Source organism: Pleurodeles waltl, chromosome 4_1 (assembly GCF_031143425.1).
Source record: "Pleurodeles waltl isolate 20211129_DDA chromosome 4_1, aPleWal1.hap1.20221129, whole genome shotgun sequence".
Classification (NCBI taxonomy): domain Eukaryota; kingdom Metazoa; phylum Chordata; class Amphibia; order Caudata; family Salamandridae; genus Pleurodeles; species Pleurodeles waltl.
In genome coordinates this window covers 751,028,817-751,050,152 of record NC_090442.1, presented here as the reverse complement: position 1 = coordinate 751,050,152, position 21,336 = coordinate 751,028,817, and positions in this window count along the sequence as shown.

Genomic DNA, 21,336 nt, shown 5'->3' with positions numbered 1-21,336 from the left:
ATTTCGTCTGGTTAAGCCTTTTGATACATTCCCAGGTTTAGAGATTCTTGTGAATCTGTGAATGCATCAAAATCCATGGGTGTTAGTTGCATGGGAAAACCGACCGCCATGCCTATGGAATGCCTCCCTGATGCATTGTGAGGTAGAACAGTGGCTTGAGCTGTGCTACCTTACACCATATCTACAAGGCCATGAAAAGCCATGCAAAGTGGCTTTGCGTGGCCTTGTAGCTATGGCTCTGCACTATCCGCCGCCCGGGCGTCATAAAACGTGATGCATCAGGTGTGCACAGTGCTTGCAAATATGCCCCATATAATTAATGAAAGTTAGACCGAATGCCCTCAGCATTCTCCGGGTATTTTGGACTTTGTAAGAGGCATTTTCAAATCTCTCCAAAAGCAATATATTCTCAAGTAATAATTTTTAGCATTTCCGAAGAAATTTTCATTGAATTTTAAAGACAACATTCTGGAAGACTATTCTTACATTTATTTTTGTTCGCAGCTAGACTAGAATTAACAGCCATCCGAAGTTGTTCATGGTGTTCAAAGGCCTAAAGAAGCAGTTGATTGCAGCTCGTTGCTCTGTTCGTTCAGGAAAAAAATAATACAATCTTAAATTATATTCCTGGAATTTTATGCCTATTTCTTTGCAGTTGTTTGGTGCAGGATTAACACTCGGGCTCTATATGTTTCATAAAATAGGCAGATTTTTCCAGTTAAAAGGCGATGCGAATAGTAACATTTCCTAGTAATTGGTGTTACAAGAGACTTAAAATAGATGCTCTGGGAAGTCTGCTCAACTAATGCACTCAAATCAAAGACTAAGCAGACAAAAGAGTTTTTTCGTATGTGACTGTGGTTATAACAATTGTGCAATCTCACACAGGCATCAAAATATATCACTGCTAATTGTAATTACCTCTCACGCTACCTTTTCAGATGTGTCTTTGCTATGCCACTTCACAATTAGAAGGGTTCTCTGGAGCATGCACTTTCACACCCACTCATTTGGCCGCCAGTGCGTGACGTGTGAGCAAAGGAAGGAGAAAGATTTCTCTTACATTACACGGGGGCTCCAACTTAATTTCCTATTGCTATCACTTCTGTATGTATATGTGCGTGTAGCTTTATCATAATGGAATTGAACATCTGTATATCACAGAGGCTGCAAAGCAAACTGTTTAGTTGGCATAATGGCAGTACTGTAAAAATAACTAAATTTTAACGAATCCATGTGGACGGACGTCGAGATCAGTCGTTATTGGATTCAAACCTGTGTTTTGCAGGGGATTCACAGTCGCCTCCGGGTGAAGAGGAGGGCTGCATGGAAGTTAGACGAGGTTTCTGTGCATTTTATCTTTATTCCTGGAGGTCTAGCATGTTGCTTCTGAACAAATTTCCGCAGGGAGTGTGTATCTAAAGCCCGAGTCTCTGAACTTAATGAGGTGGCCCCGTAAAAGCTTCAACGTGTTCTGTATATTTGGAGTAGGTTTGCTTTTCAGAGCAGACGGACCTCATTACAAGTTGCCTTTAATTCCTGATGGGTTACCAAGCCATCTCGAATGTAACATCTGATGCAATATTACCTCCCCCAGTACTCCAGAATGAAGTAATACCTCTTCATTATCATACCTGATGGACTTTGTTCCCAGTAAAGGTAATGACAAAACAAGTTTATATCAAAAACTTAGTGTGGTGCACTGATTTTCTGATGGAATTCCCCACTGTAAAGAGGTTAACCATGGATCAACTTGTAACATCCCTAGTAAAGCCAGCACTCAGTTGCAGTTGTACACGGAGAGGTATTACCAGCTCATTTCACCAGGTCACTTCTAGTGAGTGCCTTAGTGTCAGATTTCATTTCTGTGGTATTCAGAGAGTTTGAATGAACGCATTTTCCAAAGAGGCAGATAATCTAATTGGCGATCTCTCTTTATCATGGAGACAATTGTATGTCCCTGGTGTCTGGATTCATTAAGTGTCACAGTTTCTTGCAAGGCATCATGTAGTCTGCTTCTCTGTGGCCCAAGCCTGATATGAAGACATTTCGCATATTATTCAAAGTTTTATGCTCCCCGCTATGACACTTGACCCTATTTGTTTTTTTAATGTTTTCTGCTACTTCCTGGTGGCGGATGTGGTTTAGACAACTTTGTAGAATCACTCACTAGAAACAGTCTTTCGTCTGAATGACTTGGAGCAAGGGACTCTGGTACTTTAATACACTGACAAGTCTCTATAGTCTAGATATACGTTTATTATGGTTCCTACTCAAATAGGCGTGTTTTCCAAGCTAATGAGAGGATGAGGTGCCTAACCAAATGAAGAAAACTACTGAGGTAGCTGCAATTAGGACTCATCATGTTTTCTGGCAAGAGTCCTTGTGGGACTCATCATCTGCCCTGGCAGAAGACCTTGCAGGATTCATCTTGTGGAACACATCTTGTATCCTTGCATCCTATTGATATGCAGGTTAAGGTTGTCTGCATGATCTTTGAGCAGTTTGCTGCAGATGATGTAGCTAGGTAGGGTGAAGACATGATGGCTTTCAAATATGACGTGTTCATTTATTACTATGTCTGCTGGTAGTGAGTTTGAATTGGGCTTTTTAGATCTAGGCGGGTGACTGCCAGCCAGGTTGATAAAGGATCTGGCCTATGCTACTCTGTGGTCCCACAGCAAGAATTTGTTTCAGAAAAAAAAAAGTTAATGGCCTTGATGTTCATTCACTCTGTGCATCATGGCAATTGTTTGTATTCCCTGCCTTGCATGGTGGTCCCGGATATGGAAACCAGTAATACTCACGCTGTGCTCAAAAGAGCAGTGTTACTATCACTATGACCTGACCATCCACTGTCTGATAGGTCACCAGTTCAAGGGTTCCCCCACCTCTGATCGGGGAGTTGAAATGATGAGGTTAGTGAATAGGGTAATATTCTGGTACAAAAACCTCCAAATAAGACCTTCAGTCTTTTATCCCACTATAGTAAAATTAGTCCCACCAAAACGGCTAATAATAACACCTATTATTTAAGCTTGATGGGAAAACTGAATAAGTTGTGGGCACTCTATAAATAATCAAATATTGTTATTTTTTAAAACTCCCACTAGAACATGCTTTAACCTTCACATGCGTCATATCATTCTCCTAGAGCCATTCATGCCTTCTGTGAAGAAGAGTACAAATCAAGCCCTAGGAGAATTGCTGAACTTTATCTGAGACATTCTTTTCATGAAGGGAAGCATTGCCAACTAGTTGTTGCACATTTTAGATCTAGTGCCTGAGGAACAAAGCCAGTTTGCGGATGAAAAGCCTGCAATTCACGAAATCACAGGATTTGTGACCACAAAGTGGCTTTTTCTTATGTTCTAATCCCATTTTGTGATTTGGTAAAATGTTAACAAATCCCAAAATGGGTTTACAAGCCCATAATAAATCTGTATTTGGGTGGGGTATACTTAGGGCACTCCTTCTAAGTAGTACATCGTGAAGCAGTGCATCAATGTTTTGCAACTGAAATCCGGTCACAAAACATTGAAAAGTTACCCACTCCTGAGCCTAGATGGCAACCCTAGAGGATCCCTTCCACTTTATGAATGTAAGAAAAAAGATTATTTAGGAGTGGGCAGTGGTTCAGGAGCCCACTGCCGATTCTTAAACTCACCTCATTTAAAAACTCAATTTTCCTTCTTAAATGAAAATTGGCTGCATTAAAAAAAATACCTTGTACTTATGCGATTTTAGACCTGATGGTCTACTAATCCCATAAGGCCACCAACCCCATGGATTGTATCCAATCCTAGTGAGTTGCAATTTGAAGCCTACGTTATTAATATTGATGAGGCAGGTGATCCACTAGGATTCAGAATTTTGTGAACCAACCTGTTAGTGCATAGGTCAGTTTGCAAAGAGTCAGAACATAACTTGCAACCACTTTTTGTGAATGGACATTTCTTACATGAGGCTCCTAGTTTAGAAACTATTGACACCCACTGGTTTTCATACTATTAGTTGTGTTTGCTATCAGGTACCCACATTCCAAGCCCTGCCTGCTCCTATGACACACGTGTGATTCCATTTAATCTATTTCCCTGCCAATCTCCTTAATCAGCTTGACCATTAGGCATTGTTTAACTATGCTACCTTACTTAAAGTCTGAACAAGAGCATGTTTTCCAGTACACTGATTTAAATGTCCTACTGATTGTTGCCATCATTAGCAAATGTGTTAATGCTCCAACCCAATACCCATTAAGGTGGGCCAATTTGCAGAAAAGGGAGAATTCAGTGCGCAAAAACTCAGCCAAGATCATTAAAGAAAAATGTGCACAACTAGCTTTCTCCAGTTCTCAAGTTTGCAAATGTATTCAAATATCAAAGTTATTACAGAAAGCAAAGGTTAATCGTGATCAGAGAATTAGCATAAATCAAATCATAGTAATAACCCTTAAATATAAAGGGACCATGTGTGACTAACCCTCCCTACATAAAATAATTAGCAGTTCTCTCTGTTCTGAGCAGAGCTAGCTGAATAGAATAATAATGTAAGCAATGCATTTGTAAAACAAAAAGCAGCACTTCTAAAATGTGCAATGCTGCAATGGAAACATGTAAACAATTTGTAAAATCTAAAATGTCAGAATGTCTAAGTTAAAATGTCCAAATGTCTAAAGCAAAAGTCCTAATCATAATGACATTATATTTGAAGATCCTTTATAGCATTTTATACAAAGACAGCACACAGCTTCAGGACATAGCTACACAGAGAGACAGGTATTAAAAAGTTACTTGCACAACAAGCAATCAAACTGTTCATTTTGAAACCACCTACTTGCAAATTATTTTCATTGGACAAAAAAGTGAGAAATGCAACTTAAAAAAATAGTCTGTTCTGGACAGTCATAACAAGGAGCATAGCAATTGAGGTTAAGTACATTAACCTTCAAAACATTTCAAATGCATCTCCTCTGCTTAGGAAGCTGAAGATTATACTTTTGCACATACAAAGAAATTGTGACTGCAGTTGAATTTAAATTATTATCTGAAAAGCAAACGAAAGTAAACGCTCCTGCACAACTTTTAAACATACACTTTCAGAGATGCAGCCTAATTATGCAAGCTGAATCAAGTGCAAAAAACATTTTCCACTAATGCAAATTCATCATATGGATGGAGGGGGCTGGACTTTAGAAATAACTTTCAGCAGATCAAATCTAATAGCAGTGTAGACGCTGTCTCCTAAATATTCTGCAAGATGGGCATAGCAGCTAATGTGGGGTTGGGACGGTGTTGCCTTCCAACATAGAAGAGGCAATGTGTCTCTAAAGACAAAGAGCCTAATTCACAAAGGTATACTTACACTTTAGTGTAAGTTTACTCTTTGATAGCTATTCACAAACTCTGATTTTAAAGTATGTTTAAGACTGCAGAGAATAAGTTGTGTGAAGCATAGCAGAGGTGGGGAGCAGCAGCAGGTCTATGTGGGAAAGGGTCTTACTGACTGCTGATGTATGTGTCAATTCTGTCGTGTGGGTGCCACACGCTTCACACATCACAAAGGCCTAAGGAGGTCATCCAGGACATCACAGCCCTTGTACTTCTGGTTCAGTGTGTTGTGAGGCCTGTCATGGAGTCACACTCTGGGACATAGGGCTTGATAACGAGTTCAGCGTTCAGGATGACTCATCTATCGAACTTCTGTCAGGGAGCTTGCTGCCTTACTGGCTACTTCTCCGACAGGCTCATTAGGACTTTCATGCTGGGCTGACGGGCGGAAACCAAGGTTTCAGCTTGTCTGCCCAGCAGGAGAATGGCAGCATCATTTTCACCAGATCGTAATCCAGCCGGGGGCAATGCTGCCCCCACAGGGTGCACCAGCAAGTGCATGGGCAGTGCAGGGGCCCCCCTGTGGCAGCCTGCACATATTCTCCACTAGCCTTTTCATGGCAGTGAAACCACCATGAAAAGGCTTGTGGAGAACCAAGTTGTAATCAGCTGGGCAGCTCTGAGTTCAGCACTGCCTGGCTGATTCCAACCTGGACTGCCGTCATCCCTTCGGGAATATTGTTCCTGACGGAGATGGCAGAGGATTGGCAGTCTGACTGTCAAGCTCTTAATTTGGCAGTTGGACTGCCAAACTGGCAGTGGTCAGGACTGCCACCACAAGTTTGGCGGTCTGTTGACTCGTTGTTAGAAATTGGGTCTTTGGTTGGCAGTCAGGTTACGCCCTGTCAAAGCAAGGACCCTCACTGTAGTCAGGATAAAAGAGAATCACCCTCAGCTAACCCCTGCTTACCCCTTTGGTAGCTTGGCACGAGCATTAGGCTTAACTTCAGAGTGCTAGGTGTAAAGTATTTGTACCAGCACACACAGTAACTTAATGAGAAAACTACAAAATGACACAACACAGGTTTAGGAAAATAGGAAATATTTATCTACAAAAAAACAAGACCAAAACGACAAAAATCCACAATACACAAGTCAAGATATCACTGAAAATGCAAAAAGAGTCTTCATGTAATTTTAAACACACAATAACACTGTTAGCGTGAAAATGTACCTTGGGTGCATCAAAAATAACCCTGCACAGGTGAGTGTGCGTCAAAAAAGGCTTGCGATGCGTCAATTTCACTCACGAGCAAGACCGTGCGTCGCTTCTCCTTTTGTCGGGTCGGGCACGTCGTTTCTTCTCTCTTCAGGAGAATGATGCGTCGATCCGGTCAGCCCTCTCGGGTCTGGGCAGGCCTTGCATTGTTTTCTCATGCCGAGCGGTGTTTATGTTGGAAATTCAGCTGCACAATGATCCAAAAACCACAAAGCGCTGGTTGCGATCTCACCAGCCTCCGTCAGCGATGCTGTGCATCGTTCCTCTAGCCCCGGGCGTCGATCTTCGGGTCGTGTTGCAGACGAGCATCGATTTTCAGCCGTGAAGCCGGCGGCACGTCGATTTTTCAGCCGCAGATCGGAGTCACGCCGATCTTTTCCCCAAAAGAAGTTCTGTGTGTGGATTTCTTCTTCTTAGGCTGCCAGCTTCTTCTTTCAGGGTCCCAGGAACTGGACGGGCACCACTTGGCAGAGTAGGAGTCTCTCCAGAGACTCCAGGTGATGGCAGAGAGAAGCATTTGATGTCTCTGAGACCTCAAACAACAGGAGGTAAGCTCTAAATCAAGTGCTTGGAGATCTTCACAAGATGGAAGGCACACAAAGTCCAGTCTTTGCCCTCTTACTCCGGCAGAAGCAGCAACTGCAGGATAGCTCCACAAAGCACAGTCACAGGCTGGGCAGTTCTTCTTCCTCAACTCTTTAGCTCTTCTCCAGACAGAGGTTCTTCTTGGTTTCCAGAAGTGTTCTAAAGTCTGTGGTTTTGGGTGCCCTTCTTTTACCCAATTTCTCCTTTGAAGTAGGCCTACTTCAAAGCAAAGTCTCTCTTGAATGTGAAATCCTGCCTTGCCCAGGCCAGGTCCCAGACACCCACCAGGGGGTTGGAGACTGCATTGTGTGAGGGCAGACACAACCCTTTCAGTTGTATGTGACCACTCCTCCCTCCCTCCTAGCACAGATGGCTCATCAGGAAATGCCAACTACACCCCAGCTCCCTTTGTGTCACAGTCTAGTGTGAGGTGCAATCGGCCCAACTGTCAAACTGACCCAGACAGGGAATCCACAAACAGGCAGAGTCACAGAAATGGTTTAAACAAGAAAATGCTTACCCTCTAAAAGTGGCATTTTCAAACACACAATCTTAAAATCCAGTTTACTAAAAGATGTATTTTTACATTGTGAGCTCAGAGACCCCAAACTCCATATGTCAATTGGCTCCCAAAGGGAATCTACACTTTAATCAGATTTAAAGGTAGCCCCATGTTAACCTATGAGAGGGACAGACCTTGCAACAGCAAGAAACAAATTTAGCAATATTTCACTGAGAGGACATATAAAACGCATTACTATGGCCCTCATTACAATCCTGGCGGTAAATCCCGCTTACCGCCGTGCTGAAGACCGCCAACATACCATTGCAGCGGCGGAATTCTGCTACAGGTATCACGACCCACAGCTTGGCATCCGCCACAATACAGACACCCACACAAGTCCGGCACACCAAAGGTCAGTGATTAACTGGCAATTCCAAAACCTACACCGATACGCCAACAAGAATACGCCCTCACTATCACGACTCACGAATCAATGCAGCGGTCTTTCAACCGGGGTAATCCATTGGCGGTAGACACCGCCACGCTCAAAATACACACACAGTTACAAAACACAACTACATTGGACAATTTGAAATGCACGCACCTGATACACATACACACTCCACACCCACACACCCAATCCAATATAAAGCACACACCCACATTACCAACAAACCCTTACAACCAAAAATCTGAAAGAAGGCCAGAGAGAGAGATTAGCTAACACAACACAAGCATCCACAGACACACAACACCATCCCTCATACAACATTCACGAACCTCAAACAACACACACCAACACATCCCCTCACATATCACAACAGGCAGCAACTCACACATCACCCACACCACATCATGGCACCTCAAAGACACCCCAGGTTTTCTGAGGAGGAGCTCAGGGTCATGATGGAGGAAATCATTCGGGTAGAGCCACAGCTATTCGGATCACAGGTGCAGCAGACATCCATTGCTAGGAAGATGGAGCTATGGCAGAGAATTGTCGACAGGGTCAACGCAGTGGGACAGCATCCAAGAACACGGGATGACATCAGGAAGAGCTGGAACGACCTACGGAGGAAGGTACGTTCTGTGGTATCCAGACACCAGATTGCTGTACAGAGGACAGGCGGTGGACCCCCACCTCCTCCCCCACAACTAACAACATGGGAGGAGCAAGTCTTGGCGATCATGCATCCTGAGGGCCTTGCAGGAGTAGCAGGAGGACTGGATTCTGGTAAGTCAAAGCTTTACTACTACATCCCCCCAACCCCACCTGCATACCATCACATACTCCCACCCTTACCCTCACCCCATCACACCATCAACTCCATGTGACACAACCCACACATCTCAATACCAAGGCCCTGCATGCAACACCTATGCATGGACCACCATCACCAAAGCATGTCCAGTACAGAAACCTACACAGACCCCAAACCAACTATCACAAAAGGGCAAACACAATGACGCAAGCACAGGAGTAGAGGGTACTGCACCGAATGCACAAGATGGCACACACAGATACTAAAATTATGCATTTACACCCCAATAGGTCCCATACCCAACGTCACCGGGCAGGAGGTGCCAGACATATCCAGTCCCCCCACAGAAGAGGCCCACAGTGATGACAGCAGCTCTGCACTCCTGGATCAAGATGACCAGCCCGGCCCATCAGGGACCTCTGGACAGTCGGATCCCCTGACATAGTTCCAAACCACCACAGAGCCTCCCCCTCAGGAAACACCGGCACAGTACCCACCCAGCGGGCCCATCCCTCTGTCCCCAGGACACGTCACTCAGCAGTGTGTCCACCACTATAGGGAACCCAGGCAAACCCACCAACTCAAGACAATCGGTGACCTAGGGTCAGTGGGAGCATACCACCATTTCCCGGAGACCATGGGCACAGTACTGGCTAAGTTTCAGGAGACCCAGCGGCTGCAGGAGGAACACTGCCTTGGGATCGGGGAGGACTTGAAGTCCATTAACACCACCCTAGTCACCATTGCAGGGGTGCTGGCAGACCTTGTCAACATCATGAGGGACACAGTGGCACACAAACGGGCCCCTGACACTAGCCTGGATGATGAACAGCCCTCCACCTCTGCCTGCGCTAGTGGACAGGAGGCATCGCCACAGGACCAACAGGCCACCAGCACCCACCCCCTGAAGAAGGAGAGCCAACACGCAAACGGTCCCTGAGATCCAGGAACAAGACAGAGAACATTGCCAAGACCCCCACCAGGAAATAAGACCCTCCTGAATGTCACCCTTCTGTCCCAATTTGTCATCCTGTCCACCTTAAACTGACATTGCTCCACTTCCTATGCCCCACTGAACAATGCACCTGTGATAGAAATAGACTGGACTCTGCCATGGACATTCCTCCACCATCACCCCAGCCCATTTCACACACCCTCCACTTATTTGCAGAGAAATAAACACCCTTGAATCACAAAACAATCTGGAGTTAGTCTGCTTTCACAAATGTGTAATTGCAAACTCTCTGGAATATAGCAATGTCAATGTACTTGTTCACATACCAATGTTACACAGCTGTAGGCCAGGAGTAAACATAGCAGAGGGCACAAATTGGGACCCAGATCTGTGAAATGGAAAGCCAAAGTGACATGTCAGGGTCCATCCACAGAGTTAAAAAGGCAGACTTATGCTAGCTCCTACAATAGTATGAGATGTGGGAAGCAGTTCCATTTTCTTACCTGTGTCTCACTGGAAGTATTGCATGGTGATGTTGTTTCGGTTGTCTACATCTTCTTTTCCTGCCTCCTCTTCTTCACTGTCCACAGGCCCCACAGCTGCCACAAGACCAACATCAGGCCCATCCTCCTGCAGAAAAGGCACCTGGAGTTGCAAAGCCAGGTTGTGCAACATACAGCAGGCCACGATGATCTAGCACACCTTCTTTGGTGAGTAGAATAGGGAGCCACCTGTCAGATGGAGTCACCGGAATCTGGCCTTCAGGAGGCCAAAGGTGCACTCTATAATCCTCCTAGTTTGACCATGTGCCTCATTGTAGCGTCCCTCTGCCCTTGTCCTGGGATTCCTCACAGGAGTCAGTAGCCATGACAGATTGGGGTAACCAGACAGAGTCACCTGCAAATATCGAGAGACAACAGTTAGACATCCTCCAAACATTAGGCAATCTCCCATACCCAGACACCAAATGGAACTGTGTGGGGACTTTAGGCTCACCTATTAACCACACACGGTGCCTCTGGAGTTTCCCCATCACATAAGGGATGCTGCTATTTATCAAAATGTAAGCGTCATGCACTGAGCCTGGATACTTGGCATTCACATGGGAAATGTACTGGTCTGCCAAAAACACCATAGGCACATTCATAGAATGGTAGCTTTTGCGGTTTCTGTACACCTGTTCATTCGTGCGGGGGGGGGACAAATGCCACATGTGTACCATTAATGGCACCAATGATGTTGGGGATATGTTCTGGGGCATAAAAGTTACCTTTCACTGTGGGCAAATCCTCCACTTGAGGGAAAAAAATGTAGCTGCACATGTGTTTCAGCAGGGCAGACAACACTCTGGACAACACGTTAGAGAACATTGGCTGGGACATCCCTGATGCCAAGGCCACTGTTGTTTGAAAAGACCCACTGGCCAGGAAATGGAGATACAGACAGAACTTGCATTAGAGGGGGGATTCCTGTGGGATGGCGGATAGCTGACATCAGGTCTGGCTCCAACTGGGCACACAGTTCATGGATTGTTGCACAATCAAGTCTGTAAGTGATAATAATGTGTCTCTCTTCCATTGTCGACAGGTCCACCAGGGGTCTGTACACCGGAGGATGCCGCCATCTCATCACCTGCCCCAGCAGACGTACTCTATGGAGGAGAAGGGTGAGCAAAGGGTCATACAACACTTAGGTATCATGTTTTTTTCCCAAAATGTTACAAATTCTCTGTGTGCCTTTGTCTGTCCATATTCCTGGCCTAAATAGGTGTGATGCAGTTGCTTGGCCTGTCATGTGGCCCCGTGAAATGGCAGCTGCCTGACCTGTAAGGTGCGACAAGGGGAAATGAGGTAGGTGGTCGAATACCGCAGCGCAATTCAGTATTGGTTAACATTGGGCCCTATGGGTTCCAGGAGCCAATGACGATGTACGACGGCGGTGACGGTACGCACCGCCGCAGACTTGGCTGCCATTTTCACACTGTTCCCTCACTTGATTCCTGACCTTCAACAGGAGAGGACCTACACTGAAAGTGCTGCTGTGACCTGTGTCTGGAGGCGACGATGGCTACAGTGTCTGGGGAAAGGGCCCCTGCCATCACTCCGGAGGAGTTGGAGAAACTAGTGGATGGGGTCCTCCCCAGTACACGCAACTGTACAGCCCTCCAGACAGACAGGTGAGTACACTGTTAGCATGGTGGATGGCACATGATTGTATGGAGTGTCGTGGATGGAAGAGGGTGGGGAGGGGGACAGGCCAGCATGTGAGGATAGTGTGTGTGTGTATGTATGTCTGGGCCAGGGTGGGAGGTGTTTAGGCAATGCGTGAGAAGAACTGTACAGGATAGTAACATCCATTCTTACAGCCGCCACCCCCCCTACCAGCACCGCCCTCAGAGCAGCCCCTCAGCATGTGTCCTGTGCCCGCTCTCCCAGGTGGGAGGTCATCTCCTTCTCCCCAGGCACCTCAGGCCCTGCCCCAGTCAGCCCTGCTGCCCTCAGTGAGGAGGCTATTGACCTCCTGAGATCCCTCACTGTTGGGCAATCTACCATTTTGAATGCCATCCAGGGTGTTGAGAGGCATTTGCAACAAACAAATGCATACCTGGAGGGCATTAATTCTGGGCAGGGAGCCCAACAGAGAGCATTTCAGGCTCTGGCCTCAGCACTGATGGCAGCCATTGTCCCTGTGTCCAGCCTCCCCTCTCCAACTTCCTCCACCCAGACCCAATCCCCTATAGCTCAGCCTATCCCAAGCACACCATCAGACCAGCATGCACACACCTCAACACACAAGGGTGGCTCTGGCAAACATAAGCATCACACATCCCACAGGCACTCACACAAGCACCATCTCCATGCAGACACATCAACATCCACTGCCTCCACTGTGTCCCCCTTGTCCACGTCCTCCTCCTCCCTCCCTGTCTCATCTCCACTCACACCAGCATGCACTACATCCTCAGCTACTACCTCCATCACCATAGATTGTTGCACGATCAAGTCTGTAAGAAGGTGCCCACATGCTGGAGTGAGAAGCCGCACCTACCAGCAAGCAAGGGCTCCTCCAAACCAAAAGGGGACAGTGGCAAGACAACAGCAGCAACATCAAAGGTGGGGAAGGGACACAAGCCGAAGAGCAGATCAGGACAGGGCACAGTGGTTCCGACTGAGGGACCAGAGTCACCCCTTCTGTCAACCACTACACCAACCTGTACGGCGGTGGACACCGCCACCTGCACCGCCACCAGCACCGCACCTGCACGGCCACCTGCACGTCTGCTGTCTCAGCACCAGTCCCCAGCATCATCCCTAGTGGGCAGCCATCCGAGGCTGCAGGAGACATCCTGCTGTGTCCCTCAACAGGTGCAGACTCATGCACCACCGCCAGCACCTCCGCCACAGACACTGCCGCAAGCACCGCCACCAGCCCCGCGACGTGCTCAGACAGTGCCACCGCAGCTGACATGGCAATCATCCCCAGTGGGCAACCATCCGAGGCTGCAGGAGATGTCCTGGACCCTGCCCAGCATCCATGAGGCATGACTCTCAGCACTGTTTGCACCTGCAGGTGGCAGGCGAAGTCGCAGCAGGGTGGAGCGTGTCTCTGCCTCCATGGCGTATCATGTTACCTGTTCCCTGGCAATCTCGTGGCACACACACCCAGGTGAGGGAATGGGACCTGCCACATTGCATGTGAAGCACTCTGGGCACCAAGCCCCCTCCAGAACCAGTGGACATTCACATCCACTACCTCAGTCCTTGGCAGGATGAAGCACTCTGGGCACCAAGCCCCCTCCAGAACCAGTGGAGGTTCACATCCAGTACCTCAGTCCTTGGCAGGATGAAGCACTCTGGGCACAAAGCCCCCTCCAGAACCAATGGAGAAAGGCATCCACTACCTCAGTCCTTGGCAGGATGAAGCACTCTGAGCACCAAGCCCCCTCCAGAACCAGTGGAGAAAGGCATCCATTACCTCAGTCCTTGGCAGGATGAAGCACTCTGGGCACAAAGCCCCCTCCAGAACCAGAGGAGACTGTTATCCACTTGGGAGACTGTGGCTTTGCACTCCCCAGGATGGAGCAGTGGGCAAACCACCCACTGGAAAGACTTGTGAGACTGTGGCTTTGCACTCCCCAGGATAGAGCAGTGGGCAAACCACCTACATGGAGAGACTGTGGCTTTGCACTCCCCAGGATATACGAGTGGGCATGGAGCCCCCTCATGGAGCAGTGGCATTGTGCTTTCATCCAGCTGAGGTGCCCCCTCCACCTGAGGTGCCTGTTTCATTTTGATCTGATGCCACTGCAGTGTCCTCTCCGTTTCGAGTCAGGTATCTTGTGTGGGCTTTGCCCATGCATTTTGGGACACTGATCCACGGACAATGTTTGTGTAATATCCGGAATTGTGTAGTTGGTGTTCATATTTGTATATACTGATTATTGAACTTGCACTATCTGATTTTTATTGATTACAATCGCTACAATCCTTTCCTTTTGTCCTTGTGTTCTTCCAGGGGGTGAGGAGGTGTATATGTAATGTTGCTGCATGTATTTGTGTGTATGGTGTTGTGGGTGAGGTTGGGGGTAGGGGTTTTGCGTGTTGCGTGTGTGTGTCACTCTCTTTTCCCTCCCACCCTCCCCTGTGTTGTAGGTGCAGTACTCACTGTGGTCGTTGACAGCGTCTTTCCTGCTCCTGATACAGAAGGAGGAAGACCAGCATGGGCAGGTCATGTAGTTAGGGCTCCATGGTGTCCTGGTTCCTCGTTGGGTGTCGAGAGGTGAGTGGTTTCCCTTCCAAAGACTGTTTCTGCCGTGCTTTTGATAGCATTGGTACCGCCCCGGAAAAGGTGGCGGATAGGCCTCTTGTAATAGTTTGGGAGGTACTTTGTCTTCCGCCTGTCTGTTGGTGGTTACCGCCGCGGTGTTTGTTTCTACCGCCGTGGCGGTCGGAGTGTTAAAGTGGCTGTCTGTGATGGTGGGTTCCACCATGGTCGTGATTCCATTTTTTTTTCCGCTGAGCTGTTGGCGGTATTAGCGCTGCTTTAACATCGACCGCCAGGGTTGTAATGAGGGCCTATATGTCCTACCTTAAACGTACACTGGACCCTGCCCTCTGGGCTATTTAGGGCCTACCTTAGGGGGTGCCTTACATGTAAGAAAAGGCAAGGTTTAGGCCTTGCAAGTGGGTACACTTGCCAAGTCGAAATTACAGTTTAAAATTGCACACACAGACACTGCAGTGGCAGGTCTGAGACATGATTACAGAGCTACTTCTGTGGGTGGCACAACCAGTGCTGCAGGGCCACTAGTAGCATTTGATTTACAGGGCCTGGCACCTCTAGTGCACTTTACTAGGGACTTACTAGAAAATCAAATATGCCAATCATGGATAAACCAATCAACAATGCAATCTACACAGAGAGCATATGCACTTTAGCACTGGTTAGCAGTGTTAAAGTGCTCAGAGTTCAAAAACCAACAGCAACAGGTCAGAAAAAAATAGGAGGCAGGAGGCAAAAAGATTGGGGATGACCCTGCATAAACTAAAAAGTCCAACACTCGTAATCAGGCCCATAGACTGTGTTGAAGTCTCCTCGTCTTATAATAACTCCAAAGAGGGTCTTCAGGATGAGACTCAAGCAATCATCCAGTGCTACAGTTGAAGATTGTGATGGGATGTAAAGACTGAGTATGTTACACTGAGCCACCTTCAGAATTCTCTCTATACCAAGGAATCTGCCCACGGGGTTAGTGTGCATCTTTGTGTGCGTCAGTGGGAAAGTCCTTGGGAGGAGTGTCGCCACATTCCTTGTATCTCTGGTAAAGCTGGCTTGTAATTCTTTGCCATGCCTGATTCAGCGCAGAAAGGGACAATGGGTACCTACCAGGTGGTTCTCCTGAAGTATAAGGACTGCAGGAAGTTTCCTCTTTGCATACTGAATACAGCAGATCTTTTGATCCTGTCCAGGATTCCACTGACATCCAAAGACACTATAGGAAAGTCAACCATTGTGATTCAGTTAGTCATTAAAAGTGCATAGGAAGGAGTCTTTGGTAGTACTCGTGTGTCCCCTTGTGAGGAGGGGTGGATAATAATGAGGGTGTGGTGTGAGATAAGCATGATGGGTCAGTCGATCTAGGACCGGGGTATAAGTAGCACAGAACAAAAAAAAAATCAACTCCCTCATCTCCCCATCCCATACTTCCACCCAGAAGCACCTTTTTCCCCTAACCTTCTCCGTAAACCAAACATCTTCTCTACCGTGTGAGAGTTTCAGTGGGGGACCTCCATTTTCTTATGAGTGACAGGTTCACCTCTGTACTGAGCTGCCATAAGGAGTGCAGTTGAAGATACAGCCTCAAAGTGACGGAGCAGGTGGCCTGGAGTTCACCTTTCATTCCTTGTCAGGGGCTGATACTTCAACTTTCTTTGGGTAATGGGCTGTTTGTGACCCCGTCAGGGATTCCAATGGATGGTTTGGGATTGCCTTCGAGTCTGTGAGCAATGGGTCAATTTCTGACCAGAGGAGTCCGGCATCTGCAAGTTGGGGTGTTTCTTCCTTTCCTCCCTGTAGGGTGGCAGAGCCTTCAGTCCCAGAGTCAGTTGCCTTGAGTATTCCAATCTGGTCCCTGGGGTGTGTTAGTCTGTTCCTCCTACCTCTCTCTCCAGTCATGGTCCATATTTTAACTGGGGGTAATTGCGGGCATGCTTTCTTCTCAGGGGTGGCACCTTCCTGATGATGAGGTTCCTCCAAAGGCACCCAGTGTGAGTATACTTCCCAAAGCCCCCTATGGGCCTCCGATGAAGAGAAGAGCACTCTGAAATACTGCGGGCAGCTCACCACCAAATTCACCTTGGTGCTTAAAGGTGATTTCACACCCCCTCACTGCTCCAGGCCACGTGGCCCTCAGAATATACCATGGCACATGGCAGTAAGGCCTCCAGCCTCGAGTGCAGAGGGGCCAGGACCCCAGAGTCTGTGTTTGTCTGTGTTCCTGAGGTACAGACTGTGGCCTTGACGATCTCAGGATTTCCATGGCATGTCCTAGGGTAGAGTGGTATTCGTGCACACCACATGAAGTAATCTGAATCAGGCCACACATGGCCTCTTTGGACACCTTGTCTTGTCCCGGGACAGGAAAGTCGATAGGCACCAAAACCAGCACCGGTCCCAGGGCACCTTTGAAGTGGGCTGGCCGTACTCAGATTACAGAGAGGCTGCTGGATGATGAAGGATTGTATGGAGGTGTGGAGATCTCTCTGAACAAATACCCGCCATCTTTGCTGGGCAAGCCATGCACCACACAATCGGAATTGTATAGGTTGCGGTAGAGGCTCAAATACGTTTAAAGTATATGTCCCATTCCTTTTCGGAGCAGCAGAGGATGCCATGAAATCTTTTTATGACCACAGTCACCCAAAATCATGGACAACTTTAAAACCTTACTAACTGTCTGTGTAGATTGCCACACTCAGTTTATTTGTCACAATGCATGCTCTTATCAGTGTAATCAGCTCTAATATTTCTGCTGAAGTAACATTACAAAAGTATGATACTTTAATAATTTCAGAAATAGAATAGCCTGCAGCAGCTGTTCTTAGTTTTTCTTGATGGTCCGTCCAACATGAAACATCCGCAAAAAAGTTAAATCAGAGGCATCAAGTGTATTGCACTTTGATATGGAAATGTTATCAGCTGTTTTTAAATGTGGTAACCCGAATAGATCACTTCTTTCATACAGGGCTGCATTTTTGTAGAGGAGGCTCTATGACTGGTGTCAACTAGATGGTTAAAGAGCTTAATTGTATCCAGCTGGTAATCTTTTGTCTTTGATGTGACTATCAAGTCCTCTATATAATACACCAGCACTGAGTTACAGGTTCAGATTTTCCAAATCTTTTTTTAGGATTTTACTAAATATTGGGGGGAGGGGGTTTGTATATAACCTGGAAGATTACGACACAAATCTAGGACTTTATTAAGAAGTCTTAGCGGCTCCTTATGAACATGGCGGTCCAGACCGCCATGCTGACGGTGGCGGAAATCACTTGCATGGAGTCTGGACTGCGAAATAATAAACAAAGGAAGACTGCCACAGGCGGCCCTCCGGGCAGCCATGCTACCACCGACAGGCAGTCTGACGATGGTGGATTTCTTTATCCGACAGGGAAGCGATGCAAGCAGCTCTGCCCTCCGGATAAAGAACCCTTATTCGGGAAACCGCTAGGGAAAGGCTGGCAGGGTGGCTCTTCCGGGGCCCCTCTGGGGGCCCCTGCACTGCCCATGCACTTGTCATGGTCAGTGCAGGGGCCCCCATGCACAGCCCCATCGTGCAAGTCACTGCCCGATTTACGGGCAGTGATTTGCGCGACGGGTGCTGCTGTACTTGCCACACTGCTCCATGTGGAGCCGTCGGCAATGTCCTGGCCCAGCATTCTGCTGGGCAGGCTGGCGGAAACACTGTTATGTATATTATAGGGCCGGCGGGGTCTTCTACGGACTGGCGATCTGTGTTTAGACCGCCAGCACGAACACAGCAGGGAATCCCGCCTTGTTCATAATGACCCCCTTAATGTGAAAAGATGTTGGCTTTCCTCATGAAGAACAATGGAAAATAATGCTTGGTAATGACTGTGTATCATTCTGCACCAACAGGAAATCTGAAACAAAATCAGAGCAGGATTCATTTTTTGTTTAATTTTATAAGATCTTGGACTACCTTACTTCTGTCACTCATGTAATTAATGACCATCACAGGTGAGTTTCAAGGGCTTCCAAGCCTCTCTTTCAGAAATCCCTGCCCTTTAATTTTTTTATCTGACCTGCTTTGGCCTCTCTTCTGCTTCTTGTGAAAGTTTATATTGATCAGTTCAAGAGCAAACTGCATCTGGTTTTACTGTTGTCTTTACTGGTTCTGCACTTTTAATTATTCTAATTTCTGTACTTGTAAAATCCCATGCGTCTTTTTTTACGGTATGTCTTAAAGCAAGAGGCAAGTTATCTTTTGTAAGACCTGAGAAGAACAGTACTTTTGACTCTTGTGATTTTATTTTCAACTTTAAATCTTCATCTTTGTTTTGAATTGCAAAACCATCCACTGGATTGTAAATCATGCAATTCATTTTGCAAAGCAAATCCCTTCCAATTAGGTTAACAGGACTCAAATCACATAATATAAATTGGTGATCATTTTCTGTACAACCAATTTTTACATGAACATTTGCTGAAACCAGATTCGTAATTTGTTTATTGCTGATTTGTAAAACTTGGACTACTTTTCTTGAGAGGGGTGGGTTTGTAACCTCCATGGAATGAATTGTGGAGGGGGCTGCACCAGTATCAGGAATGATACAGGGGTACCATTCACCTCACTGTCTACATATGGGCCATTCTGGTCTACTTCAAGGACTGTACCAAGCATGCAACCCTCACCCCCAACCTCCCAGGCACCGTCATTAAGAATTAATTGCCTCAAGTGTAAATTGAGGAAACTCACTATTTATGATCAAAAGATTTTGCTGAGACCCGGAATTATAATAATGAGGCATGTTATTTCTCATGTTATGCTGCAAAAACTGGAGCAACACTCATATTCATATAGAATCACCTTGATATTGCACATTCTGCATTGGTGTCCTTGGGGCTGGGGCAAATGATCTGCATATTGCTGCATTTGGGAAACAAAATAATTTTGTATTCGTCTGCACTTGTGCTTCCTGCAACCAATTTTATAACAGAAATGACATGCAGTGCTTTTGTTAAGCATGTTGATGTTCGCATTAATTCAAGAATTATACACCAATACTCTACCTCTGCCCCGCTCAACTACATTCCCAATCTGTGCACACATCTTGTTATTTCCTTGCACACTAGCGCTGTGCATTGCAAACTTTGAATACACACTAAAGTTTGCACCGCCAACAAATCAAAAATTCTGATCCTAGTTCCCCCATATGATTTTTACCACTTTTCTGAAGCTGTTCCATTTGCATGACCATCAGCTTTTCCTTAAACATTCTCTGCTTCACATCAAAGCATTCCCTGCAATACTTTGCATACTTGAGTGTATCTCAGGGCCAGATGTAGCAAAGGTTTTTACCCATTCTGTGTCTGTGGGAAAAAGTGTTCGTACATATGGCCCTCAATTCTTTTGGTCTCGCAATTCACCACGCTGAATGAGAACTAAGCTCCGGGTGCAAACTCAAAATAAAAGTTGATACCTTGCTGGATGTGCAACTCGGCAATACTTTCTAAAGGATTCATAGATATCAGACTTAGTACAGGGACATGCTTATTTGTTCCTCCATGTACTTTTCACAAATGAAGTTGTGTTACAATCATTTCAATGTCATTCTCACTCGTAACCATACTTACTTTTCTTTCAGTATCAGTTCTTTTCTTTCTGAGCTAGCCTTTTTCTTCCATTTATCTGAGGGTTTTCTCAAATTCCTCCTGTCGTTTTTACAGTCAGATATTTCTTTGGTATGTGCTCGTAGAGACAGTACACCTAGGGGCATATTTATACTCTGTTTGCGCTGGATTTGCACAATTTGTGAATGCAAATTCAGCGTAAACTTAACTCCATATTTATATTTTGATGCTAGACCCATCTAATGTCAAAATATTGGAGTTAATGTCATTTTTTGGATGTGTGAAACCTCCTTGCAGCAATGAGATGCAAGGTAGGCATTCCCGCCCCAAAAATGACTCACAGCCCCTAATGCCTTATTTATCCTTCCGTGCAAAAATGGTGCACTGGTGGGAGGCGGGACTAAATAATGGTGCTATGCTGGCTTGGAGCCATTATTTAACACCTGGGTCAGACCAGGCATTAGGGGACCTGTGGACCCATTACAATGGTCAAACACCATGGAAAAAGCCCACAGGTGCCCACCCTAAGCCACAGGAACGCACCAACCCACACCAGAGGGAGACCAGAGGATGGGAGGACCCCATTCCAGGTGAGTAGGGTATGTACAGATAAGTATTTAAAACAAAAATTAAGTGCCATTGGCGGCCCTGAAATGGGCCCCCTACATGGCACTGGGTGCAATGGCCATGCCCACGGGACACTTTACTCCTGTCTTTTATAAGACAGGAGTCATGTGTTATGGATGGTTGTGCATCAGGAATTGACTTTAGGCTGGTTAACAGCATTTTTGGCCTCTAACCAGCCTAGCATAATTTTTAAGGCAAACTCCTCTCCCCCCGTTCCACCACCCCATCCGGCTAACGTCATTTTCCTAGGCGCTAGTCCACCCTTAGCGCTGGCTTGTGGGATTCCATAAATTTGCCGCCAGGCTGGCGCTCTGGAATGACGCACACCAGCGCTATACTTTGTTATGCAAAACTGCATTTGCGCAGTTTTGTGTCAAAAACTATAAATATGGGTCCTAGTTTCTCTATTTCATCTTTGCTCA